Genomic DNA, 14571 nt, shown 5'->3' with positions numbered 1-14571 from the left:
CAGGGAACTATATTCAATATCTTATAATAATCTATAATGGAAAATAATATGAAAAAAATATATATAACTGAATCACTTTGCTGTACAACTGAAACTAACACAATATTGAAAATCAGCTACACTTCAATTTAAAAAAATAAATTAAAAAAAACCTTAGTAATTTAGAACAACAACAATTTTAAATGTTCATAATACCATGAGTTGTTGTTGCTTCAGCATCACATATACTAAAATTTAAACAATACAGAGAAGATTAGCATGGCCCTGAGCAAAGATGACATGCAAATTCATGAAGTATTTCATATTTTTAAGGGGTCAATTTTTCAAGAAGATATAATAATTTTAAATACATATACACCCAACAGAGAGCACCTAAATATATTCAGCAAATAGTAATAGATCTGGAAAGAGAAATAGACAGTAATACAATAATAGTAGGGGACTTGAATACCCCACTTTCAGCAATGGATAGATCATCCAGACAGAAAATCAACGAGGAAATATTGGATTTGAACCCTACATTAAATGGATCTAACAGACATTTATAGAGCATTCCATCCATCAGCAGCAGAACACTCATTCTTCTCAAGTGCACACAGAACATTCTCCAGGATAGATCATATGATAGGCCACAAAGCAAATCTTAGTAAATTTTAAAAGATTGAAATCATACCAAGTATATTTTCCAACCACAATGGTATAACTTGAAATCAACAATAAGAGGAAAGTTGGAAATTTTACAAGCATGTGGAAACTAAACAACATACTCCTGAACAATGAGTGGGTCAAAGAACAAACATAAAAGGGAAATCAAACAATATCTCAAAACAAATGAAAATGGAAACACAGCACACCAAAACATTTGGGATGCTGCAAAAACAGTTCTGAAAGGCAAGTTTACAGCAATAAATGCATATATTAAGAAAATAGAAAAATCTCAAATAAGCAACCTGACTTTACACCTCAAAGAATTAAAGAAAAAAGAATGAAGACCAAAGTTAGCAGAAGGAAGGAAATAACAAAGATCAGAGCAGAAATAAATGAAACATAGACCTGAAAAACAATAGAAAAGATCAATGAAACTAAGAGCTGGTTTTTCAAAAAGATAAACTTTTAGCTAGACTAAGAAAAAAGAGAAAAGACTCAAATAAAATCAGAAACTAAAGAGGAGACATTACAAATGATATTACAGAAATACATAGCATTGTAAGAGATTACCATAAGCAATTATAGACCAACAAACTGGATAAGCTAGAAGAAATGGATAAATTTTTAGAAGCATACATCCTACCAAAACTGAATATGGAACAGACTCACAGACATAGAAAACAGACCTATGGCTGTCAAGGGGGAGGGGGGTGGAGGAGGAATGGATTGGGAGTTTGGGATTAGCAGAGGCAAACTATTATATATTAGAATGGATAAACAACAAGGTCCTACTGTATAGCAAAAGGAGCTATATTTAATATCTTGTAATAAACCATTATGGAAAAGAAAAAAAAAAAGACTGAATCTGGAAGAAATAAAAAATCTTAACAGACCAATAATGAGTGAGATTGAATCAGTAATCAAAAACCTTCGAACACAGAAAAGCCAGATGACTTCACTGGTGAATTCTACTAAATATTTAAAGAAGAATTAATACCAATTATTCTCAAATTCTCCCAAAAAATTGAAGAGAAGGGGACATTTTCAACTTGCTTTATTTCATGAAGCCAGCATTACCCTGATACCAAAGCCAGATAAGGACACTACAAGAAAAGGAAACTATAGAACAGTATCCCTGATAAATGCAAGAATTCTCAAAAAAATATTAGCAAACTGAATCCAACAACACATTAAAAGGATCATACACCATAACCAAATGGGGTTTATCCCCGGGATGCAAGAATGGGTCAACATAATGCAAATCAATAAATGTTATACACCACATTAATAGCACGAAAGACAAAAATCATATGATCATCTCAATAGACACAGAAAATGCACTTGACAAAATACAATACCCTTTCATGAGAGAAACCATCAACAAATTGGGTGTAGAAGGAACATACCTCCACATAATGAAGGCCATACTGACAACCCACAGCTAACATTATACTCAATGGTGAAGGGCTGAAAGCTTTTCCTCTAAGATCAGATACAAGATCAGGGTGCCCACTCTCACTGCTCCGATTTAACATAGTACTGGAAGTCCTAGCTAGAGTAATTAGGTAAGGTATAGAAATAAAAGGTATCCAATTAGGGAAGGAAGAAATAAAATTGTCATTATTTGCAAATGATATGGTCTTATGTAGAAAATTCTAAAGACTCAACCAAAAAAACTGTTGGAACTAATCAATGAATTCAGTAAAGTTGCAGGATAAAAATCAACATATATGCTCAATATTCTGTAATAACAAAGAATTTGAAAAGCATAGATACATGTATATGTATAACTGAATCACTTTGCTGTACACCTGAAACTAACACAACATTGTTAATCAACTGTGCTCCAATATAAAACAAAAAATTTAAAAAATCAACGTACAGAAATCAGTTGTTTCCATACACTAACAATGAAATATCTGAAAAAGAAGTAAAACTATCCCAGCCACAACAGTATCAAAAACAATAAAATAATTAGGAATAAGTTTAACCAAGGAAGTGAAAGATCTGTACAATGAAAACTACAAGACTTTGATGAAAGAAATTGAAGAAGACACAAATGGAAAGCTATTTCATGTTCATCGATAAAATTAATATTGTTAAAGTGTCCATGCTATTCTAAGCCATCTATGGATTCAATGCAATACCTATCAGAAATCCAGTAACATTTTTCACAGCAATAGCAAAAACAATTCTAAAATTTGTATGGAACAAAAATAGACCCTGAATAGTCAAAGCAATCCTGACAAAAAGGAAAGGATATTTTCTTCAGTAAATGGTGTTGGGAAACCTGGATAACCACAGGCAGAAGAATGAAATTGGACCCTTATATCACTCACAAAAATTAACTTGAAATGAATTAAAGACTTAAACATAAGGCCTCATACCATAAAAGTCCTGGAAAAAAACATAGAGAAGAAACTCTTTGACACTGGTCTTGACAATGATTTTTTGGATGGGATATGACACCAAAAGCTCAAGCAACAAAAGAAAAAAATCGACAAGTGGAACTATGTCCAACTAAAAATCTTTTGCACAGAGAAATAAACAATCAAAAAAATGAAAAGGCAAACTATGGAATGGGAAAAAATATTTGCAAACCACATATTGGATAAGGGGTTAATATCAACAATATATAAAGAACTCATAGAACTTAATACCAACAACAAATAAACTGATTAAAGATGGGCAGAGGAAGTGAACAGATATTTTTCCAAAGAAGATATTCAAATAGGCAACAGGTACATGAAAAGATGCTCAGTGTCACTAATCATTAGGGAAATGCAAATCAAAACCACAATAAGATATCACCTCACACCTGTTAGGATGGCTGTCATCAAAAAGACAAGAGATAACAAGTGTTTGCAAGGATGTGGAGAAAGGGAACACTTGTGCATTGTTTGTGGGAATGTAAATTGGTTGAGCTGCTATGGAAAACAGTGTGGAGGTTCCTCAAAAATTTAGAAATACAACTAACGTGTGATCCAGGAATCTCAGTTCTGGATATATACTTGAAGGAAATGAAAACAGGATGTTGAAAAGACATGTGCACTTCCATGTTTATTGTAGCATTATTCACAATAGTCAAGATATGGGAACAACCTAAGTGTCTGTCAATGGATGAATGGCTAAATAAGTTCTATATATATAGAAAATATATTTTTATATATATAGAAAATATTTCCTTATATATATATATATGGTTATAGAAGCTGTTTTATATATATATATATAAAATATCCCAACGGAATATTACTCAGCCATGAGAAAGAAGAAAATCCTGCCATTTACCACAACATGGATGGACTTTTGAGGGCATTACACTAAGTGAGATAAGCCAGACAGAGAAAGACAAATATTGCATGATACCACTTACAATGGAATCTAAAAAAGAAGAATTTGTAGAAACAGAATAGAATGGTGGTTACCAGGGACTGGGGGAGGTGGGTGAACTGGGCAGATGTGTTAAAGGGTACAAACTTGCAACTAGCAGATGAATAAGTTGTGGAGAGATAATGCACAGCATAGTGACTATAGTCAACTGTACTGTATAATACACTTCATTGTTAAGAGACTCCATCTTAAGTGTTCTCACCACAAGAAGTGAAATGATAATTATATGCCATGATAAAGGTGTTAGCTTAAGCTATGGTGCTAATCATATTGTAATATATAAATGAATCAAATCAACACATTGTACACTTTAAACTTACACAATGTTATATGGAAATTATATCTCAATAAAAAAATACTGTGGGGGCTTCCCTGGTGGCGCAGTGGTTGAGAGTCCACCTGCCGATGCAGGGGACACAGGTTCATGCCCCAGTCTGGGAAGATCCCACATGCCGCGGAGCGGCTGGGCCCGTGAGCCATGGCCGCTGAGCCTGCGCGTCCGGAACCTGTGCTCCGCAACAGGAGAGGCCACAACAGTGAGAGGCCCGCGTACCGCAAAAAATAAATAATAAATAAATAAATAAATAATACTGTGGGTCATCAATTTGCACTGGACCCAGTGGGAGGTCTTCCTGCTGGTTTTGTCTAGGTCACACATAGCTGCAGTCATCTGCAGGTGAGCTCTCTTACATAGCTGGTGGTTGGTTTCAGCTGTTGGTTGGGCCTTTTTCTCATGTGTTCTCTCATTGTCGAGAAGTCTAGTCTGGGTTATGCAGCGGCAGCATTCACAGGGACCAGTGCAGAAGCTGCAAGGCCACTGGAGGCAAAGAAGTTCAGAAGCTACAAACCACCACTTGCACTGTATTCTGTTGGTGAAAGGAAATCATAAATGCAGCCCAGATTGAAGGGGTGGGAAATTAATCCTGCCTCTTGGTGGGAGAAGTGGCTAAATCACTTTATAAAGGGCCTGGAGAGGGAGGAATTATTGTGACCACTTTTGCAAACAATCTTCCCCAAAGCCCACCTCCTCTCCTGGGACAAATGAGTAAAGGGATGAGAGGCCAGCAGTGCCAATGGGAATGGAGCCTCTGAAAATGGAAGGAAATAGCAGGAGTGAGGGAGAAGTGTCTGTTCTTCCCACTTAGCCCACAAAACTTTAATACTTTATTTATTTTGGGCTGCTTTGGGTCTTCGTTGCTGTGTGTGCGGGCTTTCTCTAGTTGTGGACAACAGAGGTTACTCTTTGTTGTGGAGCAAGGACTCTAGGCACACGGGCTTCAGTAGTTGTGGTACACGGGCTCAGTAGTTGTGGCTTGTGAGCTCTAGAGCGCAGGCTCAGTAATTGTGGCTCATGGGCTTAGTTGCACTGTGGCATGTGGGATCTTCCCGGATCAGGGCTTGAACCCGTGTCCCCTGCATTGGCAGGTGGATTCTTAACCACTGTGTTACCAGGGAAGTCCCTAATACTTTAAAATAAAGGATTCCTATCGACCTATGAGTAGCAATTTCAGACAACTGCAGAAAGTAACATTAATTCAAATAACATTGTTCTCTGCTTATATCTTTTAATCTTATGATATCACTTATATTTAGAATTTTAAAAATGATACAAATGAACTATATACAAAACAGAAATAGACCCACAGACATAGAAAACAAACTTACAGTTACCAAAGTGGGAAGGTGGGGGAGGGATAAATTAGGAGTTTGGTATTAACATATACACACTACTATATATAAAATAGATAACCAACAGGGACCTACTGTATAGCACAGGGAACTATACTCTATACTTCGTAATAACCTATAAGGGAAAAAAATCTGAAGAACTATATATATATATATATATATAGATAGATAGATATAGATATAGATATAGATATAGATGTATATATATGTATAACTGAATCAATTTGCTGTACCTGAAGCTAATGCAACATTGTAAATCAACTCTACTTCAATTTAAAAAAAAAGGTTACCAAGATAAATTAAAAAATAAAAAAACAAAACCTCTACAAGCAGTAAATGCATTGAGTGATTCTAGATTTTTTGTTTTGTTTTTTTGTTTTTGTTTTCTGCGGTACGCGGGCCTCTCACTGTTGTGGCCTCTCCCACTGCGGAGCACAGGCTCCGGAGGCGCAGGCTCAGCGACCATGGCTCATGGGCCCAGCCGCTCCGTGACATGTGGGATCTTCCCGGACCGGGGCACGAACCCGTGTCCCCTGCATCAGCAGGCGGACTCTCAACCACCACGCCACCAGGGAAGCCCTGATTCTAGATTTTTAGACTGCATATATATTTTTGCTAAGCCCTGATTATTAAAGAAAGTTTAATTAAAGTTTAAACATATTTTTCTCTAGATGTAAAAAAGAAAGTCAATGAATATACTAGGAAGTGATGTGAGATTGCCATACTACAAAGATTACTGTTAAATGCTGGCATAATTAAGGAAAGTTTCAAACTCAAGTTTTTCTCTTCAAGGCTTTACAAATTGGAGAGATTCTTCTATATTTATATGGTTTAAAGGACAGCATCATACATACCAAGGGAGGCGGGGAGATGAATATTTTTAACCATCATTCATTTTGCCTCTGCAGCCCCATGGCCAACCGGTGTCATATTATGAGAAAGGCAGCTAACCCATCACAACCCCATGGATTTGGGTGCTGATGAGTAAAAGAAAAACAAGGCCTGAATCATCATCAGTGGCTAAGGAGACAGGGGGCAGGGCAAGTGGAGGACAGGCTTCGAGTGTGCAGTACAAAATCCAGCGCCTCTGCGGCTCCCAGGAAGCTTGCTCAACAACTGCTCCAAACTCTTCCCTTTGGGACAGTCTAACATTCATGGAGCAAAACTGGACCAGGAGGTAAAACCAGTCTGTCTTGAATGGTTGGGCCTTGGTTTCATGGACATCTTGGTGTCAAGGCTTGGCTGTTGTGTGATCTGGTCACAGTAGGGAAAGGGGCTGGTGCTATATCCCTCAGTAGGTTCTCACCTTTTCGTTCTGAATCAGGGCAAACTGTAAGGTGGAAAAACAGAGCCCAAGAGGGGAAATGGAAAAGCCTGCTGCCTCACACCTTTTCTGCCCTCCCTCTGCTGGGGCTTTCCTAGTGCCGAGCTGCAGCTAGCAGGGAACCAGAGGGAAGGAGAGGTGCCCAAAGGGAGCTGCTGATATCTGGGGGACTGTTTGTATGCAGGAATGTCCCAGAAAGACTAACCCCACCTACAGTTTCTCTTCCTTTTCACTTATGGTAACAATGGGCAATGAATCTCTCTCTTTCTCTCCCTTCCTTCCTTCCTTCTCTGCTGCTTCTTTCCTTTTAAATTCCTCATTACTATGCACTGTGAAACTTGGTAAGAACTACCATGATTGAATGTGATGGGCATCCACACAGCCCAGGGACATTCACAAAAGGCATTTTAACCATGAAAGCTGCGAAGTATGACTTAGAACATCTTCTCAAGGGCGTGAAGAATTCTGAATTTTGCATGTCTTTTATTCTGGCTATGCACATGAATACATATACACATTAACAGTAAAAAAATTTTTTTCTGAGTCTCGAAGAATTGTATCAAGATTGAGTCTTCAGAAAAATCAGTATTTTGATAGAGTATCATTTGTATTCTTTATCTTTACTAAAGACATATCTGATAGTCAGTCTGCCTTGTAAAAAGCTGTAGCTCAGTGGAAAACTTTTGCTTTTTATTTACAGTATGATCTTTGGTCAATGGAAGATTATAGTAACTGCTTTTGACTTATTAAACCGTTTTTTTCTGTGCTGAAGTTTATGTAGCACATGTTGTATCTAAACAGTACTAGACAGAAAACTGACCCCAGTATAAGGAGCTGAGGGAAGGCTGAGACTTCATTTGTCACAGAGGAGATTCCCAATTGACTAGATCACCCTTATACATGAAGATAGAGGAGTTGACAATTGGCTCGCTTGGCATATAACGAAGCAGCAAGATGACAAACTGGTTGTCTTAGGGTTTTGTGTTCACTTTGTAGATATTTTAGAAATAAGAGAAATTATTTCTGATACTATTTTAGAAAGGTGTAGTACAAATTCACAAAAATCCTTATCTTCCTACATTAAGCAAACTATCCTATACTCTTGAGTGTCTGGATTGGTATCTCTAATCTCAGCCCACTCTGTAGCCAGCAGAGGTAGCCATCCTGACCTTTCTTTAATAATAATAGTGTTCACGTATATCTCATTCCTCTCAGGTAGAGTCTATTTTTACCACTGGTAGGTGGTAAAGCCAGGACTTGAACCCATTAGTCAGACCCACGACATCATATTGCATTTGTACCTTGATATCAAGTCAAGTATTTTTAATGTAAGTGTACTGAAATGCTTCATGTTTGAGAGGCAGATTAAAATGCTTATTAAATGCAACAAATTCCACTGTAGTTGGGTTGAATATGTCACTTCCTTGCTTCAAAATCTCCAGTTGTTCCCTATTGACCCATACCTAAGTGATCCATTGAAGAAATCAATTAAAATGAGGAAAATGCTGTAAACGCATCCTAATATTTTAAATTTAACATGAAACATGGGCAGCCACATGTGATATGGAGTGAGGGTCTCATCTTGAGCAGGGGGCCTCTGGTGGAGTCCAGAGGGGCCTCCTTACCTACATCACAGTCAGATGCATCATCTTATGATCTGAAGTTGCAGTTTCTTTAAAGTAGAACAAGATCTGAAAGACATCTCTGAGGCAATCTGAGCCCAGAATCCTTCTGGAGTTTTATATATTTTCTCCAGTTTTTAAAATAACTTTCTCCCCTACAGCTAATTTAACATCAATATTTTTAGGTCCTCACTTTAATCAATTCTTTCCAAAGCATTCTACTTATCTGTCATAGAAATTATCTGCCCATCATTCCCCCTCACATTCTTTTAAATAAATAAATAAATAAATAAATAAATATATTTATTTATTTATTTATTTATTTTTGGCTGTGTTGGGTCTTCGTTGCTGTGTGTAGGCTTTCTCCAGTTGCAGTGAGTGGGGGCTACTCTTTGTTATGGTGCATGGGCGTCTCATTGCTGTGGCTTCTCTTGCTGCAGAGCATGGGCTCTAGGTGTGCGGGCTTCAGTAGTTGTGGCACGCAGGATCCAGTAGTTGTGGCACGCAGGATCCAGTAGTTGTGGTGCATGGGCTTAGTTGCTCCCCAGCATGTGGGATCTTCCCAGACCAGGATTCAAACCTATGTCCTCTGCATTGGCAGGTGGATTCTTAACCACTTTGCCACCAGGGAAGTCCCCCCCACCCCACATTCTTATTTCATCAGGTTACATAGCATTGAATTAAATTATGTTATTCCAGGTACAAATAAAGAAGGCACCAACAGGCTCAGGAGCAAAGGTAACTAATTCTTGGTAAGCCCTGAACTCATATGGTGGAGGCAGCAGTGCTGGGAGCTGTGGAGAGAGGCAGCTGTCTCCCAAGTTCAGGCAAAGGAAGCATCAGCAAAGAAGTTTTACGAAGGGAATGAGAAGTGTCAATTATCTACAGAGCTGACTGACTGGACATCCATTATGAAAGCTTCTCTGGTTCAGGTTTCTCAGTCTGGCATTCATGGTCCTCAGACTTGCCTCCACCCAACCCCCAACTCTCCTATTCCCTGCATGTGTCATATGGACCATGGATGAAGACCATATTTACTCTTCTCCAGCCAGAAGTATCAACACTCCCCTGTGGTACAAGATACTTTGTCTAAACTCTCCTGGAATGTCCTTTGCACCAGCACGTGTTCCTGTTGAAAGCCAACCCATCCTTCAGATCTCTCCAGAGAGAAGAACCAGCCAGCATATACCAGTATATACAACATAAATCCACATACATACCACTGACTTTCCCAAAGGATCCCCAAACAACTTGAAAAAATTCAAAATAAATATGAAACAGGACAAACGAAAGAAAAAAAAATGCAGGGGAATGCATGTGTTCAAGTATTTGAGGTAATCTCTTGACATCAGCAGAGTTCTTAATTTGTTTCTCAGTTTTTCTTAATTTAAAAGACAAAAGGACTATATCATTTTTTTAACCTTATAAAAGAAAGTAAGCTTGTTTACTTTTAAGACCAATTCATTCCTGATACAAAAATCAAATCATGTGTAACTACATGTTAACACAGAAGAGAAGCCTCCAGAGAGAGGGCTTGATTCCTTTGTCATAATAAATTCATGGGCCCGTGTTAGAAATCCCTGGAAGTCTTTTTATATTCTGTCTAGGCTCTTAGACATCACCTACCATTCTCTAAGAACTTTCTGATGGGTCATCTCATGCCAGCACTGTCGGGCACTTCAGACACCACGGGGCAGCACTGAAACTGAATTCACATCATGTGGGATGGCTCTGCTCTGCCTCTTAAAAGCTGAGTGATCCTTCCAGTTGACTTAAACTCTATGTTTTTCATTTTCTCATCTATAAAATGGTATTCAGTAATTGGAAAAATATAGGTGAAAAGTACCTATCACAGTGCCTGACACAAATTAGGTGACAATTTAAAGTACTGTTATTATTATTACTAGTTTTCTTTAAAAACGGCCAACAAACAAACAGACAAAACAACAACAACAAAACTTTTCCTCCTCCCTGGCTTCTTTTTCTCTGATTTAAAACTGCACAGGTCCCACCAGAGAGCAGACAGCAGAAGCAAGAAGAACTACAATCCTGCAGCCTGTGGAACAAAAACCACATTCACAGAAAGATAGACAAGATGAAAAGACAGAGGCCTGTGTACCAGATGAAGGAACAAGATAAAATCCCAGAAAAACAACTAAATGAAGTGGAGATAGGCAACCTTCCAGAAAAAGAATTCAGAATAATGATAGTGAAGATGATCCAGGACCAGGGAAAAAGAATGGAGGCAAAGATCAAGAAGATGCAAGAAATGTTTAACAAAGACCTAGAAGAATTAAAGAACAAACAAACAGAGATGAACAATACAATAACTGAAATGAAAACTACACTACAAGGAATCAATAGCAGAATAACTGAGGCAGAAGAACGGATAAGTGACCTGGAAGACAGAATGGTGGAATTCACTGCTCTGGAACAGAATAAAGAAAAAAGAATGAAAGAAATGAAGACAGCCTAAGAGATCACTGGGACAACATTAAACACAACAACATTCGCATTATAGGGGTCCCAGAAGGAGAATAGAGAGAGAAAGGAGCCGAGAAAATATTTGAAGAGATTATAGTAGAAAAATTCCTTAACATGGGAAAGGAAATAGCCACCCAAGTCCAGGAAGCACAGAGAGTCCCATACAGGATATACCCAAGGAGAAACATGCCAAGACACAGAGTAATCAAATTGGCAAAAATGAAAGACAAAGAAAAATTATTGAAAGCGGCAAGGGAAAATGACAAATAACATACAAGGGTACTCCCAAAAGGTTAACAGCTGATTTTTCAGCAGAAACTCTACAAGCCAGAAGGGAGTGGCATGATATATTTAAAGTGATGAAAGGGAAGAACCTACAACCAAGATTACTCTACCTGGCAAGGATCTCATTCAGATTCGATGGAGAAATCAAAAGCTTTACAGACAAGCAAAAGCTAAGAGAATTCAGCACCACCAAACCAGCTCTACAACAAATGCTAAAGGAACTTCTCTAAGTGAGAAACACAAGAGAAGAAAAGGACCTACAAAAACAAACCCAAACCAATTAAGAAAATGGTCATAGGAGCCTACATATCGATAATTACCTTAAACGTGAATGGATTAAATGTTCCAAACAAAAGACATAGGCTCGCTGAATGGATACAAAAACAAGACCCACATATATGTTGTCTACAAGAGACCCACTTCAGACCTAGGGACACATACAGACTGAGAGTAAGGGGATGGAAAAAGATATTCCATGCAAATGGAAATCAAAAGAAAGCTGGAGTAGCAATACTCATATCAGATAAAATCGACTTTAAAATAAAGAATGTTACAGGAGACAAGGAAGGACACTACATAATGATCAAGGGATCGATCCAAGAAGAAGATATAACAATTATAAATATATATGCACCCAACATAGTAACACCTCAATACATAAGGCAACTGCTAACAGCTATTAAAGAGGAAATCGACAGTAACACAATACAGTAACACAATTACAGTGGGGGGCTGTAATACCTCACTTACACCAATGGACAGATCATCCAAACAGAAAATTAGTAAGGAAACACAGGCTTTAAATGACACCATAGACCAGATAGATTTAACTGATATTTATAGGACATTCCATCCAAAAACAGCGGATTACACTTTCTTCTCAAGTGTGCATGGAACATTCTTCAGGATAGATCATATCTTGGGTCACAACCCAAGCCTCTGTAAATTTAAGAAAACTGAAGTCATATCAAGCATCTTTTCTGACCATAACGCTATGAGATTAGAAATCAATTACAGGGAAAAAAATGTAAAAAACGCAAACACATGGAGATTAAACAATACATTACTAAATAACCAAGAGATCACTGAATAAATCAAAGAAGAAATCAAAAAATACCTAGAGACAAATGACAATGAAAACACGATGATCCAAAACCTATGGGATGCAGCAAAAGCAGTTCTAAGGGGGAAGTTTATAGCAATACAAGCCTACCACAAGAAACAAGAAAAATCTCAAATAAACAATCTAACCTTACACCTAAAGGAACTAGAGAAAGAAGAACAAACAAAACCCAAAGTTAGCAGAAGAAAAGAAATCATAAAGATCAGAGCAGAACTAAATGAAATAGAAACAAAGAAAACAAGAGCAAGGATCAATAAAACTAAAAGCTGGTTCTTTGAGAAGATAAACAAAATTGATAAACCATTAGCCAGACTCATCATGAAAAAGAGGGAGAGGACTCAAGTCAATAAAATTAGAAATGAAAAAGGAGAAGTTAAAACAGACACCGCAGAAATACAAAGCATCCTAAGAGACTACGACAAGCAACTCTATGCCAATAAAATGGACAACCTGGAAGAAATGGACAAATTCTTAGAAAGGTATAACCTTCCAAGACTGAACCAGGAAGAAATAGAAAATATGAACAGACCAATGACAAGTAACGAAATTGAAACTGTGACTAAAAATCTTCCAAAAAACAAAAGTCCAGGACCAGAGGACTTCACAGGTGAATTCTATCAAACCTTTAGAGAAGAGCTAACACCCATCCTTCTCAAACTCTTCCAAAATTTGCAGAGGAAGGAACACTTCCAAACTCATTCTATGAGGCCACCATCACCCTGATACCAAAACCAGACAAAGATACTACAAAAAAAGAAAATTACTGACCAATATCAGTGATGAACATAGACGCAAAAATCCTGAACAACATACTAGCAAACAGAATCTGACAAAACATTAAAAGGATCATACACCATGATCAAGTGGGATTTATCCCAGGGATGCAAGGAATCTTCAATATACACAAATCAAGCAATGTGATACACCATATTAACAAATACAAGAAGAAACACCATATGATCATTGCAATAGATGCAGAAAAAGCTTTTGAAAAAATTCAACACCCATTTATGATTAAAAACTCTCCAGAAACTGGGCATAGGGGGAACCTACCTCAATATAATAAAGGGCATATACGACAAACCCACAGCAAACATCATTCTCAATGGTGAAAAACTGAAAGCATTTCCTCTAAGATCAGGAACAAGACAAGGAGGTCCACTCTCCCCACTATTATTCAGTACAGTTTTGGAAGTCCTAGCCACAGCAATTAGAGAAGAAAAAGAAATAAAAGGAATCCAAATCGGAAAAGAAGAAGTAAAACTGTCACTGTTTGCAGATGACATGATACTATACATAGAGAATCCTAAAGATGCCACCAGAAAATTACTAGAGTTAATCAATGAATTTGGTAAAGTTGCAGGATACAAAATTAATGCACAGAAATCTCTTGCATTCCTATACATTAATGATGAAAAATCTGAAAGAGAAATTAAGGCAACACTCCCATTTACCACTGCAACAAAAAGAATAAAATACCTGGAATAAACCTACCTAGGGAGACAAAAGACCTGTATGCAGAAAACTGTAAGACACTGATGAAAGAAAATAAAGATGATACCAACAGATGGAGAGATATACCATGTTCTTGGATTGGAAGAATCAATATTGTGAAAATGACTATACTACCCAAAGCAATCTACAGATTCAATGAAATCCCTATCAAATTACCAATGGCATTTTTCACAAAAGTAGAACAAGAAATCTTAAAATTTGTATGGAGACACAAAAGACCCCGGACAGACAAAGCAGTCTTTGGGACAAGGGAAAAAAACGGAGCTGGAGGAATCAGACTCCCTGACTTCAGACTATACTACAAAGCTACAGTAATCAAGGCAACATGGTACTGGCATAAAAATAGAAATACAGATCAATGGAACAGGATAGAAGGCCCAGAGATAAACCCACACATATATGGTCACCTTATCTTTGATAAAGGAGGCAATATACAATGGAGAAAAGACAGCCTCTTCAATAAGTGGTGCTGAGAAAACTGGACAGCT

The 14571-nt window shown here is 37.5% G+C and overlaps 1 non-coding gene across 1 annotated transcript; it reads left to right on the top strand.

Annotated features, from left to right (window-relative positions):
- The first annotated feature begins 203 nt into the window (after window positions 1–203).
- On the top strand, window positions 204–309 carry LOC132501456 (U6 spliceosomal RNA). The gene has a single exon (XR_009534239.1). It is a non-coding gene; the product is annotated as a U6 spliceosomal RNA (small nuclear RNA).
- Window positions 310–14571: the final 14262 nt, after the last annotated feature.

The sequence above is a fragment of the Mesoplodon densirostris genome, chromosome 1 (genome assembly GCF_025265405.1).
Source record: "Mesoplodon densirostris isolate mMesDen1 chromosome 1, mMesDen1 primary haplotype, whole genome shotgun sequence".
In the NCBI taxonomy this organism is placed as follows: Eukaryota; Metazoa; Chordata; class Mammalia; order Artiodactyla; family Ziphiidae; genus Mesoplodon; species Mesoplodon densirostris.
Note: the sequence above shows the minus strand (reverse complement) of the source record. Positions and strands in the feature narration are given on the sequence as shown.